This window comes from Palaemon carinicauda, chromosome 37, assembly GCF_036898095.1.
Source record: "Palaemon carinicauda isolate YSFRI2023 chromosome 37, ASM3689809v2, whole genome shotgun sequence".
Taxonomy (NCBI): Eukaryota; Metazoa; Arthropoda; class Malacostraca; order Decapoda; family Palaemonidae; genus Palaemon; species Palaemon carinicauda.
In genome coordinates, this window is record NC_090761.1 from 23,597,785 (window position 1) to 23,617,966 (window position 20,182).

At 40.3% G+C, this 20,182-nt stretch overlaps 1 long non-coding RNA gene across 1 annotated transcript in view; it reads right to left on the reverse strand.

Moving 5' to 3' along the window:
- The window catches only part of LOC137629504 (uncharacterized), a 66,420-nt gene extending 46,556 nt beyond the window's left edge, over positions 1–19,864 (reverse strand). Inside the window, exon 1 of the long non-coding RNA XR_011041522.1 lies at positions 19,727–19,864. This is a non-coding gene — a long non-coding RNA (uncharacterized lncRNA). The remainder of the gene's footprint in view (positions 1–19,726) is intronic.
- Positions 19,865–20,182: the final 318 nt, after the last annotated feature.

The following is a 20,182-nucleotide window of genomic DNA, read 5'->3' on the forward strand; positions in this document are numbered from 1 at the left end:
TAATATATGATCACCGGGTAAGTATATTCAAAAATTTATTTTATTAATAAAAATAACATTTTTCAATGTTAAACTTAGCCGGTGATCATATAAGCTGATTCACACCCAGGGGGGTGGGTAGAGACCAGCATTACATGTTGACATTATTATGAGCTAAGTATTTTGTATTTCATTTTAGCAGTTATTCAAAATAACAAACATAAAATAAATAAGTACCTGGTAAGGAAGTCGACTTGAACAATTACTCTGCCTTTTTAAGTACGTCTTCCTTACTGAGCCTCGCGATCCTCATAGGATGCTGAGCGACTCCTAGGAGCTGAAGTATGAAGGGTTGCAACCCATACTAAAGGACCTCATCAAAACCTCTAATCTAGGCGCTTCTCAAGAAATGACTTTGACCACCCGCCAAATCAAGTAGGATGCGAAAGGCTTCTTAGCCTTCCGGACAACCCAAAAACAATAATAAAACATTTCAAGAGAAAGATTAAAAAGGTTATGGAATTAGGGAATTGTAGTGGTTGAGCCCTCACATACTACTGCATTCGTTGCTACGAATGGTCCCAGAGTGTAGCAGTTCTCGTAAAGAGACTGGACATTCTTAAGATAAAAAGACGCGAACACTGATTTGCTTTTCCAATAGGTTGCGTCGATTATACTTTGCAGAGATCTATTTTGTTTAAAGGCCACGGAAGTTGCGACAGCTCTAACTTCGTGTGTCCTTACCTTCAGCAAAGCTTGGTCTTCCTCATTCAGATGGGAATGAGCTTCTCGTATTAACAGTCTGATAAAAATAGGATAAAGCATTCTTTGACATAGGCAAAGATGGATTCTTAACTGAACACCATAAAGCTTCAGACGGGCCTCGTAAAGGTTTTAAATAGAACTTAAGAGCTCTTACAGGACATAAGACTCTTTCTAGTTCATTTCCAACCATACGATAAGTTTGGAATATCGAACGATATTGGTCAAGGCCGAGAAGGCAGCTCGTGTTTGGCTAGAAAACCAAGTTGTAGAACATGTAGCCGTTTCGGATGAGAATCCGATGTTCTTGCTGAAGGCATGAATCTCACTGACTCTTTTAGCTGTGGCTAAGCATACAGGAAAAGTGTCTTTAAGGTGAGATCTTTCAGGGAGGCTGATTGTAGCGGTTCGAACCTGTCTGACATAAGGAATCTTAGTACCACGTCTAAATTCCAATCAGGTGTAACCAAACGACGCTCCTTCGTGGTCTCAAAAGACTTAAGGAGGTCCTGTAGATCTTTATTGTTGGAAAGATCTAAGCCTCTGTGACGGAAGACTGATGCCAACATGCTTCTGTAACCCTTGATAGTGGGAGCTGAAAGAGATCGTTCTTTCCTCAGATATAAGAGAAAGTCAGCTATTCGAGTTACAGAGGTACTGGTCGAGGATACGGATACTGACTTGCACCAGTTTCGGAAGATTTCCCACTTCGATTGGTAGACTCTAAGGGTGGATGTTCTCCTTGCTCTAGCAATCGCTCTGGCTGCCTCCTTCGAAAAGCCTCTAGCTCTCGAGAGTCTTTCGATAGTCTGAAGGCAGTCAGACGAAGAACGTGGAGGCCTTGGTGTACCTTCTTTACGCGTGGCTGACGTAGAAGGTCCACCCTTAGGGGAAGTGTTCTGGGAACGTCTACTAGCCATCGAAGTACCTCGGTGAGCCATTCTCCCGCGGGCCAGAGGGAAGCAACTAGCGTCAACCTTGTCCCTTCGTGAGAGGCAAACTTCTGCAGTACCTTGTTGACAATCTTCAACGGAGGGAATGCATACAGATCTAGATGTGACCAATCTAGTAGAAAGGCATCTATATGAACTGCTGCTGGGTCCGGGATTGGTGAGCAAAATATTGGGAGCCTCTTGGTCATCGAGGTTGTGAAGAGATCTATGGTTGGCTGGCCCCAGGTGGCCCAAAGTCTCTTGCATACATCCTTGTGGAGGGTCCATTCTGTTGGAATTATTTGTCCCTTCCGACTGAGACAATCTGCCATGACATTCAAGTTGCCTTGGATGAACCTCGTTACTAGTGAAATGTCTAGACCTTTTGACCAGGTGAGGAGGTCCCTTGCGATCTCGTACCATGTCAGAGAGTAGGTCCCTCCTTGCTTGGAGATGTACGCCAAAGCCGTGGTGTTGTCCGAGTTCACCTCCACCACTTTGCCTTGAAGGAGAGACCTGAAGCTTTCCAGGTCAGACGTACTGCCAGTAGCTCCTTGCAGTTGAAATGCATAGTCCTTTGACTCGAGTTCCATAATCCCGAGCATTCCCTACCGTCTAATGTCGCACCCCAGCCTACGTCCGATGCGTCCGAGAAGAGAACGTGGTTGGGAGTCTGAACAGTCAGGGGAAGACCCTCTCTAAGGTTGATATAGTCCTTTCACCAAGTCAGACAAGGCTTTATCTTTCCGGAAACCGGGATCGAGACCGCTTCTAGCGTCTTGTCCTTTTTCCAGTGAAAAGCTAGATGGTATAGAAGAGGACGGAGGTGTAGTCTTCCTAGTGACACAAATTGATCCACGGATGACAGTGTCCCTACCAGACTCACCCACAGCCTGACTGGGCAGCGTTCCTTCTTCAGCATCTTCTGGATGGATAGCAGGGCTGGGGGTTGATCGTCTTGTTCAGCAACGTCCTCATCAGAGGGTTCCTCATCCGAAACTGATGAGGAAACGGCAACGGAGTGGGCAACGTCTGACTCGCTGAATCCGGTCGCACTGGTGGATGCGTGACGGAGCCGGACGCAATATCATGGCACTGCTGCACAGTCTGTGAACTGTCAACAACCATGGGTGCGCGAGAAAGTACAGCGTCAACCCGAGACTGTCTAGACTGTCTGGGTTGTGCAGTCAACACCCTACCGGGTTGCTGAGGTTGACGCACTGCTTCACAACAAGTCACCTCTGCTGGTTGTTGAACGTCTTCCTAGTGACACACTGAACGTCAACAACCACCTCCGAGCGTCACTAAACGTCAACGTGCGACTGGCAACCCCCACTGGGTCGCATCGGTGGAGGAACCACCTCAACTGGCAGACGCGAGTAGGATACCTCAGCGTCAACAGGGCGCACAACCAACCGGTTGGAAGGTTGTTGGCCAGAAGGTTCTTCTCCGCATTTAAGTCCTCTATCAAGGACACAAGCTTGGACTGCATGTCTTGCAGCAAAGCCCATTTAGGGTCTACGGGAGCAGGTGTGGCAACAGACGGGGTTAGCGACTGAGGCGGAACCATTTACCATCCCTGGAAGCCTTGTTATGTGTGACATAATAGTACAGCAAAACTTCAAAGGCTCGACAAAAGTTGAGAAGTTGACCTGTAAACAACTTGGAGCGTCTCCTGGCTAGGCGCCAGGCCGAGTCTACCAGAATTGAGAAGTCTATCTGGGCAGAGGCATGAACTCCCAAGCCGAGAACTTCTCTCGTGTCCTACAGACTCTCGCTCTATAAGCCAGTTTAAAAGAAGGGAAATCAAAGGCTGTATCCCTAAAACTCCTCCTGGTGCAAAAACCAGTCGCCTAGCCAACGTAACGCTCTCTAGGAGAGCGAGAGAGCACTAGCTTAACAACAACGGCTTCGAAGTAGCTAGGCCTAGTGTAAGTTCTGACGTTTAGGCGAACGAGGAGCAGCAGTTACAAGATCCGGACGAAGATCCTTAAAAAATCATCATGATTTAATTAAAGTCCATAGGAGGCTAAGCAGCTTAAGGCTCCTCTCCAAATGACAGAGTCCTCAAAGGAATATCAGTAGGAGGGAGAACAGCACTTTCTCATCTACAGGAACCTTGTCCGATAAAAGCTAGGTTATCTTAGTGAGTCTCTCACTGGTGCATAGGTAGCAGACCAGAAGGCAACGTCATGTAACTGCTTGACAGTCTGTGAACTGTCAACAACTGAACTGTCAACCACAACAGGTGCGTGAGGACATACAGCACTGGTGCATTAGTAGCAGACCAGAAGGCAACGTCATGTAACTGCTTGACAGTCTGTGAACTGTCAACAACTGAACTGTCAACCACAACAGGTGCATGAGGACATACAGTGTTCACTCGAGACTGCTTTGACTGTCTATACTGAGCAGTCAAAACAACTCTAGAATGCGGAGGTTGACGCACAGCGTCAAAACAAAGCAACTTAACTCCACCCTCCTGTTGTTGTGGTAACTCGCGAACGTCAACGGAGGGTTCCGTGCGTCTGTGAACGTTAACGTGCGGCTGGCAGGGTACACTGCGCATGGGTGGTGGAACTCTCACAGCCGGAGTGCGGGAGAAGGTAGCCTCAGCGTCAACTGAACGCACAACCGTGGTTGGTTGTAGGCTAACGGGTGCAGCGTCAACCTTCTCCGCACGATACTCCTGCATTAAAGATGTTAACTGTGTCTGCATGGTCTGCAGCAAAGACCACTTAGGGTCTACAGTAGCAGGTGCGGCAACAGACGGTGTTACTGCCTGTTGCGGTACCGCTTTGCCTCTCTTAGGAGGTGAGCAGTCGTCGGAAGACTGCAGCGAGTCCGAACTGACCCAGTGGCTACAACTGGACCGTTGGACTTGCGCGGAAGGGACCGACTTGCGCTTAATAAGCTGCGAGACCTTGGTCCATGGTTTCTTACGAGAAAGCTCTTCCGCAGACGAGAAGTAAATGGGCTCTCTCGTCTTTGTGTGGGTGGGGCGATCTTGGGTAGATACGCCCGAAACCACGGAGGGAAACGTCTGTTCGTTGATCAAGGCCTGACGAACCCATAAGTCGTTCGACATTACTTCTCCCCTGGGCTTGGGAGCTTGCAAGAGGTCCCGGACTAGGTGAACGACAGACACGAACAGACGAACCCTCGGACGCAACACTGTAACACTTTGCGCATATCACTTTATCACTTTGATTTTCTGTTTTGCACTTATTTCACTGAAATCGAAACTTTTACTGATTTCTACCTGAAACACGCAATTCTACCCTTCATTAAAAGGTAGTAATTGCGAAAACAGTCGTATAATGCAGCTCATTAATACTAGCAAAAACAGAAAACATATATAAAGATAAAGAATTCAGTGGCTGGGAAAGAGACTAAACACTAGTTCAAATAAACTACGTTTACAAACTCTCACCGCACATAGCCTGGGGACAAGAATAAAACCCTAGAAACGTTTTACCTTCTTCCCCGTACAGCGACTAGGGAGGAGAGTAACACGAGAACGTTACCCGCTTGAACGGAACGTTTTTACTCCTCTCTCTCCCTCCGTCTCTATCTCTCTCTCTCTTTCTCTCTTGATTTCGCACCTGAGAGAAGAGCCCAAATATATATCGTCAAAAAAACATGTTATTTGGCTAAAGGAAAAAAACTGAAAGGTTTTCCAAATAAAAAGTTCCTTTAATTTAGAATTTAAACCATTTAAGTTAAGAAAGAATGAACGAAACGTCAGAATCGATTTACTCTTACTGCAAAGTGAAACCGTGATACACTCTCTCTCTATCGTAACGATAGAGCGCATGTTGAACGTCCTGAACGTCAACAACTGCGTAGTCTAAAAAAACTAAACGTTAGTTCATCTTTGAAAACAGTACGAAGACTATCAAAGAAATTCTTTCATAAAACATTAAATTTAAAAAGTTTTAAATTCCTTAAAGGCTAAATACGATATAACGGGCTCAACGTTGATTAACTTCGGTTCCAAGTTAGGACCGCCTACTATCAGGAAAGGTCGCATATAAACAAAACATAAAAATTTATTTTTATATGTTTATAATAAATGGAAAGTTAATCGAAGAGGCCTAATAAAGGCGGAGAGATATAAAATATATAGATCTATAACGTGTTAAGCAAAATTACTAAAAACCTAAACACTTCCGTCTAAGGGAAGGGTCGGCCATTTAAAAGTGAAAGAGAGTCCATACTCTCTTTGTCACCATAATTAAATCTATCCAAAACGAGTTCAAGTTTTGAGATGAAGATAAAACCCCTGCATAGCGAAAGCTCAAAACTAGAATAGTGTACTTCACCAAATAGTTGTGAAAACAAATCCAGTTAGTAACAGCGTATTTAGTAGGTCTTGCCAGTGGCACGACAGAGAGAAAATTGGTTCTGTGTTGACATGGAGTACTTGAGTACCTGCTCGACAGATGGCGCAGTTGATGTACACCCCCACCTGTATAGCGATCGCTGGCGTATTTTGTCCTTAGGTTTTTCTGTCGGGCAGCAGAGCTGACAGCTTATATGATCACCGGCTAAGTTTAATATTGAAAAAATTGGTTTATGTGTAGGAAAAGGAAAATGAGCCATAACCACAGAAGGATCCAATGTAGTACTGTCTGGCCAGTCAAAGGACCCAATAACTCTAGGCGGTAGTATCTCAACGGGTAGCTTAGCTAACATTATTATTATTAATAATAATAACACTACCAGCATAATCGACCTGGCTTTTAATTTTTCTAACACTACCGGGGTCCTCAGCTAACACGCCATGGAATATAAAAACCTCTAGTACTTAAAAATGTTATTTTCATTAGTAAAATAAATTTTTGAATATACTTACCCGATAATCATGTAGCTGTCAACTCTGTTGCCCGACAGAATTCTATGGAGGGATACGCCAGCTATCACAATACTAGAAGGGGGTGTTCTTACCAGCGCCACCTGTGGCCAGGTACTCAAGTACTTCTTGTTGACACCTCCTCAATTATTCCTCGGTCCCACTGGTTCTCTATGGGGAGGAAGGGAGGGTCAATTAAATCATGATTATCGGGTAAGTATATTCAAAAATTTATTTTACTAATGAAAATAACATTTTTCAATATTAAACTTACCCGATAATCATGTAGCTGATTCACACCCAGGGGGGTGGGTGAAAACCAGTGTACAAGATTAAAGGATAGCTAAGTATCCCATATTTCATATAACAGTTATCTCAAATAACAATGAAATAATAAGTACCTGGTAAGGAAGTCGAATTGAACCGTTACTCTGTCTCTTTTTTAAGTTCGTCTTCCTTACTGAGCGCAGCGTTCCTCTTGGAGGCTGAATCAACCCAAAGGTGCTAAAGTATACAGGGCTGCAACCCATACTAAAGGACCTCATCACAACCTTTAACCTCGGCGCTTCTCAAGAAAGAATTGACCACCCGCCAAATCAACAAGGATGTGGAAGGCTTCTTAGCCGACCGAACAACCCATAAAAAGTATTCAAGAGAAAGGTTAAAAAGTTATGGAATTATGGGAATGTAGTGGCTGAGCCCTCGCCTACTACTGCATTCGTTGCTACGAATGGACCCAGGGTGTAGCAGTACTCGTAAAGAGACTGGACATCTTTGAGATAGAATGATGCGAACACTGACTTGCTTCTCCAATAGGTTGCATCCATAACACTCTGCAGAGAACGGTTCTGTTTGAAGGCCACTGAAGTAGCCACAGCTCTCACTTCATGTGTCCTTACCTTCAGCAAAGCAAGGTCTTCTTCCTTCAGATGAGAATTTGCTTCTCTAATCAGAAGCCTGATGTAGTAAGAAACTGAGTTCTTAGACATTGGTAGAGAAGGCTTCTTGATAGCACACCATAAGGCTTCTGATTGTCCTCGTAATGGTTTTGACCTTCTTAAATAGTACTTAAGAGCTCTAACAGGGCAAAGTACTCTCTCTAGTTCGTTCCCCACCATGTTGGACAGGCTTGGGATCTCGAACGACTTAGGGCAAGGACGGGAAGGAAGCTCGTTTTAGCCAAAAAAACCGAGCCGCAAGGAACATGTAGCCGTTTCAGATGTGAAACCTATGTTCCTGCTGAAGGCGTGGATCTCACTTACTCTTTTACCTGTTGCTAAGCACACGAGGAAAAGAGTTTTTTAATGTGAGGTCCTTAAAAGAGGCTGATTGGAGCGGTTCAAATCCTGATGACATTAGGAACCTTAGGACCACGTCTAGATTCCAGCCTGGAGTGGACAACCGACGTTCCTTTGAGGTCTCAAAAGACCTAAGAGGTCCTGTAGATCTTTGTTGGAGGAAAGATCCAAGCCTCTGTGGCGGAAAACCGCTGCCAACAAACTTCTGTAACCCTTGATCGTAGGAGCTGATAGGGAGCTTACGTTCCTTAGATGTAACAGGAAGTCAGCAATCTGGGTTACATTGGTACTGGTTGAGGAAAACTGCATTGGCCTTGCACCAGCTTCGGAAGACTTCCCATAAAGACTGATAGACTCTGAGAGTGGATGTCGTCCTTGCTCTGGCAATCGCTCTGGCTGCCTCCTTCGAAAAGCCTCTAGCTCTTGAGAGTCTTTCGATAGTCTGAAGGCAGTCAGACGAAGAGCGTGGAGGTTGGGAGTACCTTCTTTACGTGAGGTTGACGCAGAAGGTCCACTCTAGGAGGAAGAGTCCTGGGAACGTCGACCAGCCATTGCAGTACCTCAGTGAAACATTCTCTCGCGGGCCAGAGGGGAGCAACCAACGTCAGCCGTGTCCCTTTGTGAGAGGCGAACTTCCGAAGTACCCTGTTGACAATCTTGAACGGCGGGAATGCATACAGGTTGAGATGGGACCAATCCAGCAGAAAGGCATCCACGCGAACTGCTGCTGGGTCTGGAATCGGAGAACAATACAAGAGGAGCCTCTTGGTCATCGAGGTAGCGAATGGATCTATGGTTGGCTGATCCCACAGGGCCCAAAGTCTGCTGCAAACATTCTTGTGAAGGGTCCACTCTGTGGGGAAGACCTGACCCTTCCGGCTGAGGCGATCTGCCATGACATTCATATCGCCCTGAATGAGCCTCGTTACCAGCGTGAGCTTTCGATCTTTTGACCAAATGAGGAGGTCCCTTGCGATCTCGAACAACTTCCTCGAATGAGTCCCTCCCTGCTTGGAGCTAAAATAGAAGTTTCCAGTAAAGCGACAGCCGAAATCAAAGAGAAATACTTCACCAAAGTCGTGAAAATACTCCAAGAACATAAGCGTATCCCAGAACGTCTTGTCAGAAGCACGACAGAGGAATAATTGAGGAGGTGTCAACAAGAAGTACTTGAGTACCTGGCCACAGGTGGCGCTGGTAAGAACACCCCCTTCTAGTATTGTGATAGCTGGCGTATCCCTCCATAGAATTCTGTCGGGCAACAGAGTTGACAGCTACATGATTATCGGGTAAGTTTAATATTGAAAAATTGATGGTTTATCTCATTCAAGTAGACTTTAATATTTTGTCTACGTTCTAGTAGCTTCAGGGTCAATTTATCCTTTGATACACTCGTAATCTGGCTTAATTCAACGGAGACTCGAACCCAGCCCGTTGTCTCACCAACAGCCCCAATTCTCTTTCAAAAGACATCTTCAAAGACTAAAGGTCGACATATGAAACTATCAATTTCCTCAGTGCCAAGTATCTTATTCAATATAGATACTGTAACTCTTTGCTACATGGGAAGACTATGAAACCATAAATCCAAGAAATATACAGAATATTGAACAAATGCAATCAATGACCCATAAATCCTAAATACTCTAGCCTAACTTAGGAGCTGTATCCTTACCTAATTACCTACCCGGCCGAGTCTAAGGCCCATTGCAATCTCCCCGTAGAGTACCATATTCTTAGCTTACCCTGTCCAAACAACTACATTTACCTCACCAAAGCATAACCTCGGTACTGTATGTTATGGGTTACCAACCTTTCAGAAAACTTGCCTATGAGTTTACAAAAAACAGTATTATTATAGATCTGGTTGTGACAATTTCAAATAAATTAATTCCTATAAGAAAACTTCCCTTTCCTTTGAAAATACAATTATTTTCATCCTAATATATCTGCCGACAACAAGGGCCACCCAGTGAGAAACAGAGAACCCAATTTTCTCTCATATTCAAGTACTGTATTCTACCAAAATTGATCCTAATAATTCCATTTTGTGGGTGTTCACCGATGCAATATCATTATTGTTATTACTTAGTAATCTACAACCCTAGTTGGAAAAGTAGGATGCTATAAGCCCAACGGCTCCAACACGGAAAATAGCCCAGTGAGGAAAGCAAATAAGGAAACACTACAAGAGAAGTCTAAGAACTCCTATACAGTATAAATTTTTCATCCTGACAAGTTTAAACGGATCACTTTCTCGTGTATTATTTTTGCGCCAATTTGGCCGTGATTACTCAATTACACATACTATACAGTGGTCTGTTCACAAGGAAAATACCTGCTTTTGGACAGGGTGTGCTCTAAGATGGCTTATATTCATAGTTTCATTTCTTGTTAACTAACCACAGCCCATAAGTAATGAATCTGACCACATTTAGCAGTTTCTCTATTTCTTACAACAGAGATCTTGGTATGACTTACCCAATGTTGCAGGTTAGTGTATATTTACTGTGTTGTTCTTTGGTGAATAAGGTCTCTTTGTCATGGATCGTTCTATACCCAGGTGTAATGGTTATCACAAACCTTCTACATCTCAAACATAAAGCAAGGAAATCATGCCCCACATGGTTGGCAAATGCAACTCAGCATGTACCACTTGCCAGAACATAGGAACAGTTTTTTTATGTTTTGCGAACGAAATAAGCCAGAGCAAAAACCATTATTAGCTTTAATAATCATCCCCAAAATAATGCCCAACAGGGTAGGCAAGTGCAGTCCAACTTGTACCATTTTCCAGAACATACTTTAGAAGCAGTGGTGTTTTTCTCATTTGCGAGCAAACGGGGCCACGGCAGAGCAAAAACCATTGAAGTTTTAAGATATATCCCCAAAATAGTCACATGGTGTTGGCCAGCACAGCTCAACATGTACTGCTTGCCAGACCATAGGAGCAGTGGTTTTTTTTTTGCAAGAGAAGCAAGCCACAGCAGAGCAAAACCCATTAAAGTTTTAAAAAGCTTCACCAAAATAGACCCACACAGCCGTTGAGTGAACCATTCTTAATACTGTAGTTTGCTTATGGGAAAAAACTTTTTTTTCGAGTTAATATGTTTTCAATGAATTTAACCTTATTTCAGTCACTCCCACGATACATCCTAATGATCGAAGATATTAAGGCTTTCAAGAGGAAATTGAAGACTTTCTTATTTTGCGAGTGCTTCGATTCTGACGATTTAACAGTAAATGAGCAATGTGTGATGTGAAATGTTGAATGCTCTAGAATGAACATGATAAAACAACTATAGAGGTCCTGTAGAGAGTAGGGTTACCCTGCTATACAGGACCAGAAAGCAGCCCTTAAGAGTTAATATTTTTTTTCTGTTTTTCCTGGCCAAAATCCCTGGTTCCCTCCTGGGTCTGGTGGAAAAGAGGGGATAATGGGAGAACAGCTTATTTACAATGAAAATAAAGGTAAAATTTGATGAAAGCACACCATTTACTACAAGTATAAACTTTTTTCATAGTCTTGTAGTTCATCAAAGGACTAAGAAACCACATTTTACAAGGGAAACAGGGTAAATATATGATGCTTTAATTTGTAGCCAAATACAAGAACCATATATTCATCCTACTCGCTGTCTTGTGTTTTATGCATTTCAGACCATGATTATTTAGGCAAATCATCGGTTTAAGAGTTTTTGGAACCCCCCTTGTATAAAGACAATTATGGGGAACACCAGTGGCAAGCCAGGGTTTCTTGGGTGGTGAAATGCCAAAATAGAGTAATTTGCACCAATAATAATGGTCAGAAATGCAAAATAAACACAAGATAAGCAGTTTGAAAAAGTAGACAAAAATTAAAGTAACCAAATTCTCTACAATTCACTTCATGTCTTTCTAATGGTTTTTGCTCCGCCCTGGCTCGGTTCACTGGCAGATAAACAATTTCCCTGCTATGTTCTGGCAAGCGATACATAGATGTGCTGCGCATGCCAGCCCCGTGGGTTACTATTTCAGGGATATTTTTCACTTTCACATGAGCAACAATAGCTGTACAGTACAGTGACGGAGAGCGTTTTCTTAACCAATTGCCAACACAGAGGAAATAAGGAGAAAAATTAAGGAAAAAAAGGAACTTAATAGTAAAAAGAGAAATGAAAAAGATGTTAGGTTAAAAACAGAATTAGAAGAAAAATACTATCATAAAAAGAAAGAAGTACAAATACTGGTGAAAGATAGTATAACTTTATATGAGAAAAAGACGACCAGTGAGATAAGAAATGATAAAAACAATAAACTATGGGAAAACATAAACAAATTAAGAAATAGCAACGAAATAAAAAGCAAGGCAATACAATTAAATGGAGGAAGAGGAAATAAACTAACAGATGAAGAGGCTAAAGAAGAATTAGTAAAATTTTGGAAAACAGTCTACAATATACATGAAAATAGAATAACAGAGATCTGGAATGAGGAGAAGGAGAAAATGACATTATAATAGTAAATGAATTTAGTATATCAGAACACCTAAGAGAGCATTATGATGCTGTACTAAATGTCAAAGGAGTAATTAAACCTATGCCTGCCACTGAAATGAATAAAGGTAAATTAAAAAAAATGCCTAAAACGCCTAAAGAAAGGTAAAGCAGCTGGGCCAGATGGACTAAAGCCAGACTATTACAAAGCTATGATAAGTGATGTATGTAAGAATACACTAGTGAACAGCTACAAAGAGGAATTAGCCAGTAAAGAAAAACACAAAAGCTGGAAAGAATCCAGAACAAAAATGTTAAAAAAGAAAAACCAACCAACAGCAAAGGAATTGAGACCCACAGCACTCACAAATGTATCATATAAAATATACATAGCTTTTATCAAGGATGAAATAGAAGGACACCTAAAAAGTAATAATGCCATAGAGGATAGTTAAGCAGGATTTACAGAGGGAGGAAGGATTGAGGATAATGTATTCATCTTACAGTACATGGTCCAAGAAATTTTCAAAAATAAGAAAAAACACATAGGTGCCTCTCTAGATTTCAAAAAAGCTTTTGATTTCATAAAAAAGGTTAACACTGATAGAAACATTAAAGCAATATAAAGTACATACAGTACAAGTATAATGAACTCTATAGCAGAAGTATATGTAGGAGACTACTACGTTTGACATAGGGGAAAGAGTAGAACAAAAATTGAGCGTAAGTAGTGGAATAAAGCAAGGCTGTACTGGCTCTACAACATTGTTCAAATTAATCACTTATCAGATTATAAAACAAGTAGAAAGGGAAGGTAATGGTTTTAAAAATATTATTAAGCTAGTAGTAGTATTTTTTTCTGATGATGTCCTAGTGCTTGCTGAGAGTATAGAGGATGCTGAATTGAACATAAGGAAAGTGATAAATATAGGAAAGCAGTGTGGTTTAGACATAAATAGAGATAAAAGTAGCGTCCTTATATAAAATATGAAGGAGAAACCAGATAACATAGAGGAAATAAGAGTAGTAAGCAATATTTAAATACCTAGGTATCAAGGTAGATGACAGTAAGAATATGTTCAAAACACAGAAAAGTGAAATGATAGTCAAGGCGCAAAGGCTAGCTAATCTTACATATTCAGTCATAGAAAAAAGTTGCAATAAAATACTGATAGGAAAAACATACTGGAAAAGTGTACTGCTACCTTCTATTTTGTATGGAACAAATGTAATTAACCTAACGGAATCTGAAATAGAAAAGTTGCAGAGAATAGAGAATGGAGTGTATATGATATTAGGGGGTGTAAAGAATACAGTAATTGTAGCCTTGAGAGGGGATGTAGGAGCATCTGCTATGAAAACAAAGGTAATGGATGGAAAGCTGAGGTACCTTAATAGCATTTATAAGGGAGAGAAGGACATACTAACAGCAATAGTCAATGATAGGGAAGAAAAAGAGAGTAAGTGGTGGATACATGTGAAGAAGTATGCTGAAGAATGTGGGATGGCGATGTGAGAAGTCAAGAGATGTACGAAAGAGGACATAAAGAAGAGAACAAGAGAATGGGACACAAGCAAATGGAAGAGTGAAATGGAGTGCAAATAAAGGCTAAACCTGTATAAAAACTGGAAAAGTGAAATCAAAGAGGAGGAAGTATATGACAACACATTTTCGTCAATTTTATTATTAAGAGCAAGGACAAACACATTGGGCTTGAATATAAAAAACAGACAGCAAGATGGAAATATAAACTGTGTATTCTGTGATGTAGAAGAAAATGCTAACCACCTCAAGTTATATTGTCCACAGTTTAGTGATACAAGAATAAAAGCAATTGAGCTCAAACAACCTTTCTAAGAAGATAGTGAACAAACAGATGGAAAATTCCTTTTTTGTGAAGAAAATATTGAAAATAAGAAAAGTGTACAACAACAAATGTGGGTGTAGAGAAAAAATAGTGAAAATAAGGAACACACAAAACTAAAAGACACAGAGGCACCATTGCAAAGGCGAAGCCTCAACCTGAATCTGATCTGATAGATTGAACTTCCCTCTTGGAGACATCTTTATAGGATGGTAATTGAGTAGAAACTGAAGGGGAGGGTGAAAAAAAAATTGCTGTTGTCAAACATCCGGCAACTTGTGCATAAATATTTGGAAGCTTGTAATTGGTTAATAATCCAGGTAATGATTACGTCATGGAAAAAAAAAAAAAAAAAAAAAAATAAAAATAAAAAAAAAAAAAAAAAAAAAAAAAAAAAACAGCTTGCAAAAGCGAATCCACACAACGATGTACAATGCCAAAAACTCGCCATCAGTCTCCCAAATGAAACCAAACAACGTAATTAAGAGTGAGAAATGTTTCACATTTTAATCGCCTGATATGCAAGTTATTATGGCCCAGCCTCCATTAAACATAGAGAAAAATGCCAGACTAGCCATCATTCGTCTATTTCTTATAGTGAATTCCAGTTTTGCTAGTAATCATAGAATCATACATGAACGAGAAACAAACAAGAACTCTGCCTAACCTAAGGTTCTCGACCTAATGTAACCTAGGTGCCGTATCCTTACCAACTTACTTGAGGGAGGCTATGCCCCCAGCAACAAATGGATTTTGACTTACGAAATATCTATTTTTGGGTGAGATAGCCATGTCATCCTGATGGAAGGTGGAAGGTTTTTCTGGGAGTGATATTACAAGAGAATTACCGTCAGGTATCACGGGGTTCTAACCCCCGTAACGACCATCCTAAGATATCGTGTATAATCATGGACGTATCCATAGATAACTGCACCTCTAATAGACTTCACCTAGTCCAGGAAACTAGGGGGAAGGATAGGTGAGGAGCCCCCCCTATACAATCGTATTCTCAGCTTACCCTGTCCCAATGAACTACAGTAACATGTAATTTTTTCAGGATAGCCTACCTCCTAATGTATGCGCTATACAAAGCCAGCCTACTTGATGAACAAAGCGTCTTTCCATTATAAAATATGCCAAATCGTAATAGTTCAAGTGAAATGACCAAAAACAGACATTTCAGAAGGCATTCAAAACGTAAACAAACAAATGGCTCCCCAACGACATACATAAAGAAGTACATAACTTTGGTTAATGACAAGAGCTTGCAAACACCAATAACTAAAATTTTAGGTATTATTTTAGAAAGAGGAACCAACTTAGCGACCTATAAATACTTCAGAAACGCATAAATCGCACTTTTCTGATTAGGAATATACCATTAGTTATGCCCGGAGATGAATAGAACATAAGTAATTGATTTTTGTTACGTTTACATAAAATGAGGACATTGTTTTTTACTAAGGGGAGTGGCTATTAAAGAGAGATGTTCACCTTTTGACTCCCGGCAAAAAATGACTTCATAGCTCTGCCCCCTCTTTTTGGTCCACCTATACAATTCGTTTGATTGCCCCACGTGACTTATTCACGCACCACGTGACTTGATACTTTGAAATAATTGGCTCATTTTAAACAAACGAAAGCTAATTACATTTAAATATTCCTACCATTGTGGCACTTCAGGCAGTACTAAGCATGGCCATCGTTCAGATAACTTGTCGTGGTTGTGATATAGACTATTTTGAATTTATAAGACGATATCACTCGCAAGATTCCGAATTCATCACATTTTTGCAGGCACATGGTGTTTTACCTACAGCAGTAATTTGTCCTCACTGTGATATAACTTATACATATGGTGAAACAAGGCATAAATTTTCGTATGGCCGTCAAAGGAAGCTTAATAAGCAGAAGGGAAGTAGAAAGTGCGCGTATTCGGTTAGCCTTTTTTAGACAGTATTCATGTGAAACCCTGGGCAGTTACTTTGTTTGTAAATCATTGGTTAAGAAAATCTTTTGATCATACCACTATTATAAGGTGCCTAAAGTGGTCAAGTAGAACAAGCGTAGATTGGCGATCGTTTTGTTCCGAAGTCACAGAACAATGGTTTTCCAACCAACCGCAAATTGGTGGTCCTGATGTCATTGTGGAAATCGACGAAACGCTCTTCGTACATCGCAAATACAATCGTGGTCGACAACTTACCCAAGTGTGGTTGTTTGGGGGAATAGAGCGAATCTCTAAGAAAAAATTTGTTATTCCTCTTAACAAAGAAGGCCAAGACAGAAGTGCAGGGACGCTTATTCCACTTATTACCCCTGGAAAGGTATGATGGGTCGTATGCGACCCCTACAGCATTTTCAAAACCTGTTTTTTCCCCATAAATTATCAGCTGTCTCGAATATGGAAGTGATCGACCTGCAAGGGGTGACTAGTCTACATGCAATTGTCTGCTTTAGGACTGATTTTCGTCTAACTTCCCTCCTTCCCCGTTTTTTTACCCCCCCCAGGGGTCGACCTCGACCCTGACATACCTTTATAGGGGTAAGTGATCAAACAGCAAAGTTATTACATAATTATAAATTGTCGAACAGTGTTGATACATGTTTGGTTCTTTATAATTGGAAAGTGTGGATGGATGGTGTGTCTACCACTTGCATGACATTGGTTTTGGCTTAGATGCCATATATTGCCATGAGGTCCATTTTCCCTCAAATGCTAATTTCTGAATTTTTTTTATTTTTTGCAAATTTAATTTTTTTCTATTTATTTTGAATTTATCTTCAATAATGGCCAGCAGGCAGTATTCCCTCGGCATGGATGTCATCAACACACTTCTAATGGAGTTAAAAAGAGATGTTGATGATAATATGGAGTTTGCAACCCCATTCTTCATTTCAAGAGGTAGATTGGGCTGTAAGAGTTGTTGCGGTCTGCGGCCATTTTGTTGACAAACCCGAAAGGTAAGTTGGCATATCTCTATATATTCTTGTTCTGTATAGAATTTGTGATATTTTGGTATATTTTAATCCATAAATATCATATTTTATAGGAGATACAATGATTTTCATAAGAAATTTACGTTGTGAAACTAGGCCATCAAAAAATGACCTTTAGATTTCGCCCCTGATATAACAGTAAATTACATCTTAGTGCACATTTTTTTATGTATTTCTGTTCTAGGATAATATGAGTTTATTCTATAAACGAAATTAGCCTCTTCCTATTTCATTTGGGTACCCAAAAAAATTCATGAAATTTGGACAAATTTTCTTGGCCAAAAAAAGTTACCCTTTTTTTCTCATTTCAGATCTTGACTTCTATGGGTCCAACTCATTTCCAGCAATTACACGCTGTTGCTTTGCCATCTAAGAAGGTGTCCCTAAAGGGATTTATGTGTATATGTATATTTCTATTTTCTGTGAATATTTACGTCGTCTTTTTTTTGTATACTTAAATTTTTGTAGATGGGTATCATTTATATTTTCAGTAGTTTTTAGCATTCTTTGAAGTATTTTTAGCAAGTCAAACAATACAGATTGATGCATAACTAAATTTTTCCTGAATATTTTTCGGAGTCGGGGTCGCGCGTGACCGAGTATACCCTTAAAGGGGTGTCCGGGGAGCGTACCTATCCAGGGTTAAACAATTTATTTTACCTGGTTTTGTTGTGATTAGTGATGGGTGGGCAGGGTATCGTACACTTGCTGAAGGAGGATATATGCACAAAGTGATCAATCACGGCGAACATTTTGTCAACAGAGACGATAATAAGTGTGCACACGCAAAACATTGAACACCTTTGGCGTGATATAAAAGAGTGGTCGAGACGCCCTGGTAACCGTAAACAATATCTCAAACAATATTTAGCGAGATATTTGTTTATAGACAATTTCAATAAAGAACAGGGTCAGATGCATCACAACTTTTTTATTGAAGCTGGGAAATTATATGTACCCCATAGTGACCGACAACGACCACAGGCCGATACCGATAATTCATCAGTAATTTTTTATTGTATTACAGGGTGAGATTTCGAACAGAAAATATATGTTTCCCTAAAGTAAATAACGTGATTTAACCGAATTTGCTGTTCATTTCAATCGGAAACAAACAGATCAACCAATTCGGCTAACTTTAAGTTGCACGGTGTCACTTCTCTTACGAATGTACTGCGAACGATAACATTAGAAACGTTACCAATAATACACAGTGTTACCAACGTTGACGTATGGTACACAGAGTTACCATTACTAACGATAGCAATGATAGATATTTCCATGCGAATTTTAAATAATTTCTCCATATACCCAATACATAAAAGTACAAAAAGGGCACAGAACCTAACAAACCCATCTAACCTAGCCTAGTAGTATGACAGGTTACAAAATAACATTTGATCTACATCGGACGTTGGCAGCACTGGTTACTGTATTTTTTCATGACAATCTTTGCAACGGCGCCTCCAAAGTTTATTCAGATAAACTGATTTGTATTTTCCTCTGGTTATTATAATTTCAAGAAGGTAATGAATAGAGAAGAAAAGGCTTGTTTTACGTTTAAATATCGATTCCCCAGTATGTTTTCCCCACCCAAAACCCCGAGTTCCTACTGGGGGTCCCCCATTATCGGAGGATATAGATGTATATATATTTCTGAAACTATTCATTTGCGACGGGAACGAGTGTCATTTTCGAAGAGCGTAATTTTTTCTATAAGAAAAAATAGTTGTTTTTCTAGGTTACATCGCCCTGTAATACACTACAATGAAACCAATTCATCTTCGGACAGCGATATCGACCAACCAGGGCCTTCTTTTTAAGGTAAATATAAACTTAGGTTCAGGCTGTAACTAGAATTGGGTGTTATTTTACTGCCTTAGGTTCGGTAGTGCCCCGAAAATCACTATGGCCTTAAGGGGGGGTCGTAGGGGGGGGCGGAGGCCCCCCGCTAGGCCTATTATTATTATTATTATTACTAGCCAAGCAACACCCCTAGTTGGAAAAGCAAGATGCTAAAAGCCCAAAGGCTCCAATAAGGAAATATAGCCCAGTGAGGAAAGGAAATAAGGAAATAAATAAATGAGAATTAATTCAAAATATATCATATTAAAAACAGTAACATCGTCAAAACAGATAAGTTCCATATAAACTATTGACGTCAAAAACAGATATGTCATTTATATAAACTATAAAAGGACTCATGTCAGCCTGGTCAACATAAAACAGGGGGTAGGGGTACAGGGCCCTAGGTTAGGTTAGGTGGTTGTGTTAGGTTAGGTTTGATATACAGTAAAGTCTAAAACCGTTCATTTCCGAGGAAAATGAAGGTGATATTCGTGCAATACACATCAAAATCACCTAGAAAAACATATTTACATGTCATTTTGGGCTGGTTCTTCTTTCTAAAAACTTACCAAATCTTATTCAAACTAGGATAAAGGGTCACATTATCATTTAAAAAAAGGTGTTCAAATCTTTTTTTATTTTTATAACTTAATGCTGTAAATTTTGATACCAATGTGTGTATTTAACGTATAAAATTAGGGTATTATCTTACTGAATATAGCGGTAGTATCTCTTTTCAAAACGAGGGGGACAGCCGAATTTTGTAACCTCTAGTGAGCGCCATCACACCTGTTCAGCAATACACTTAGTGTCTTGGCAGTGTTGCCAGATGACCTTGGCAAAATTTCTGTATATTTTGTTAATTTTTTTCTGTAGATTTAATGAAATTTCTGTAGATTACTCATATGAACTTTATTTGCTATCTAATACAAATATTCGAAATTACTGATGCATAACTAAAAAAAATACCATAAATTTGATCCTTTTACATGTACAGAAAGACTTTAACGTAATTCTGTAGAATTGTGTTTTGATGTTTAAATTTGCATAATTAATATAAATGTTAGTCCCTTTATATGTAGACACACTACCATAATTTTAGAGATTAATAAATGCAAACTTTTCTAGGCCCACAAAGAATGACACTAATGAAAACAAAATTATATGT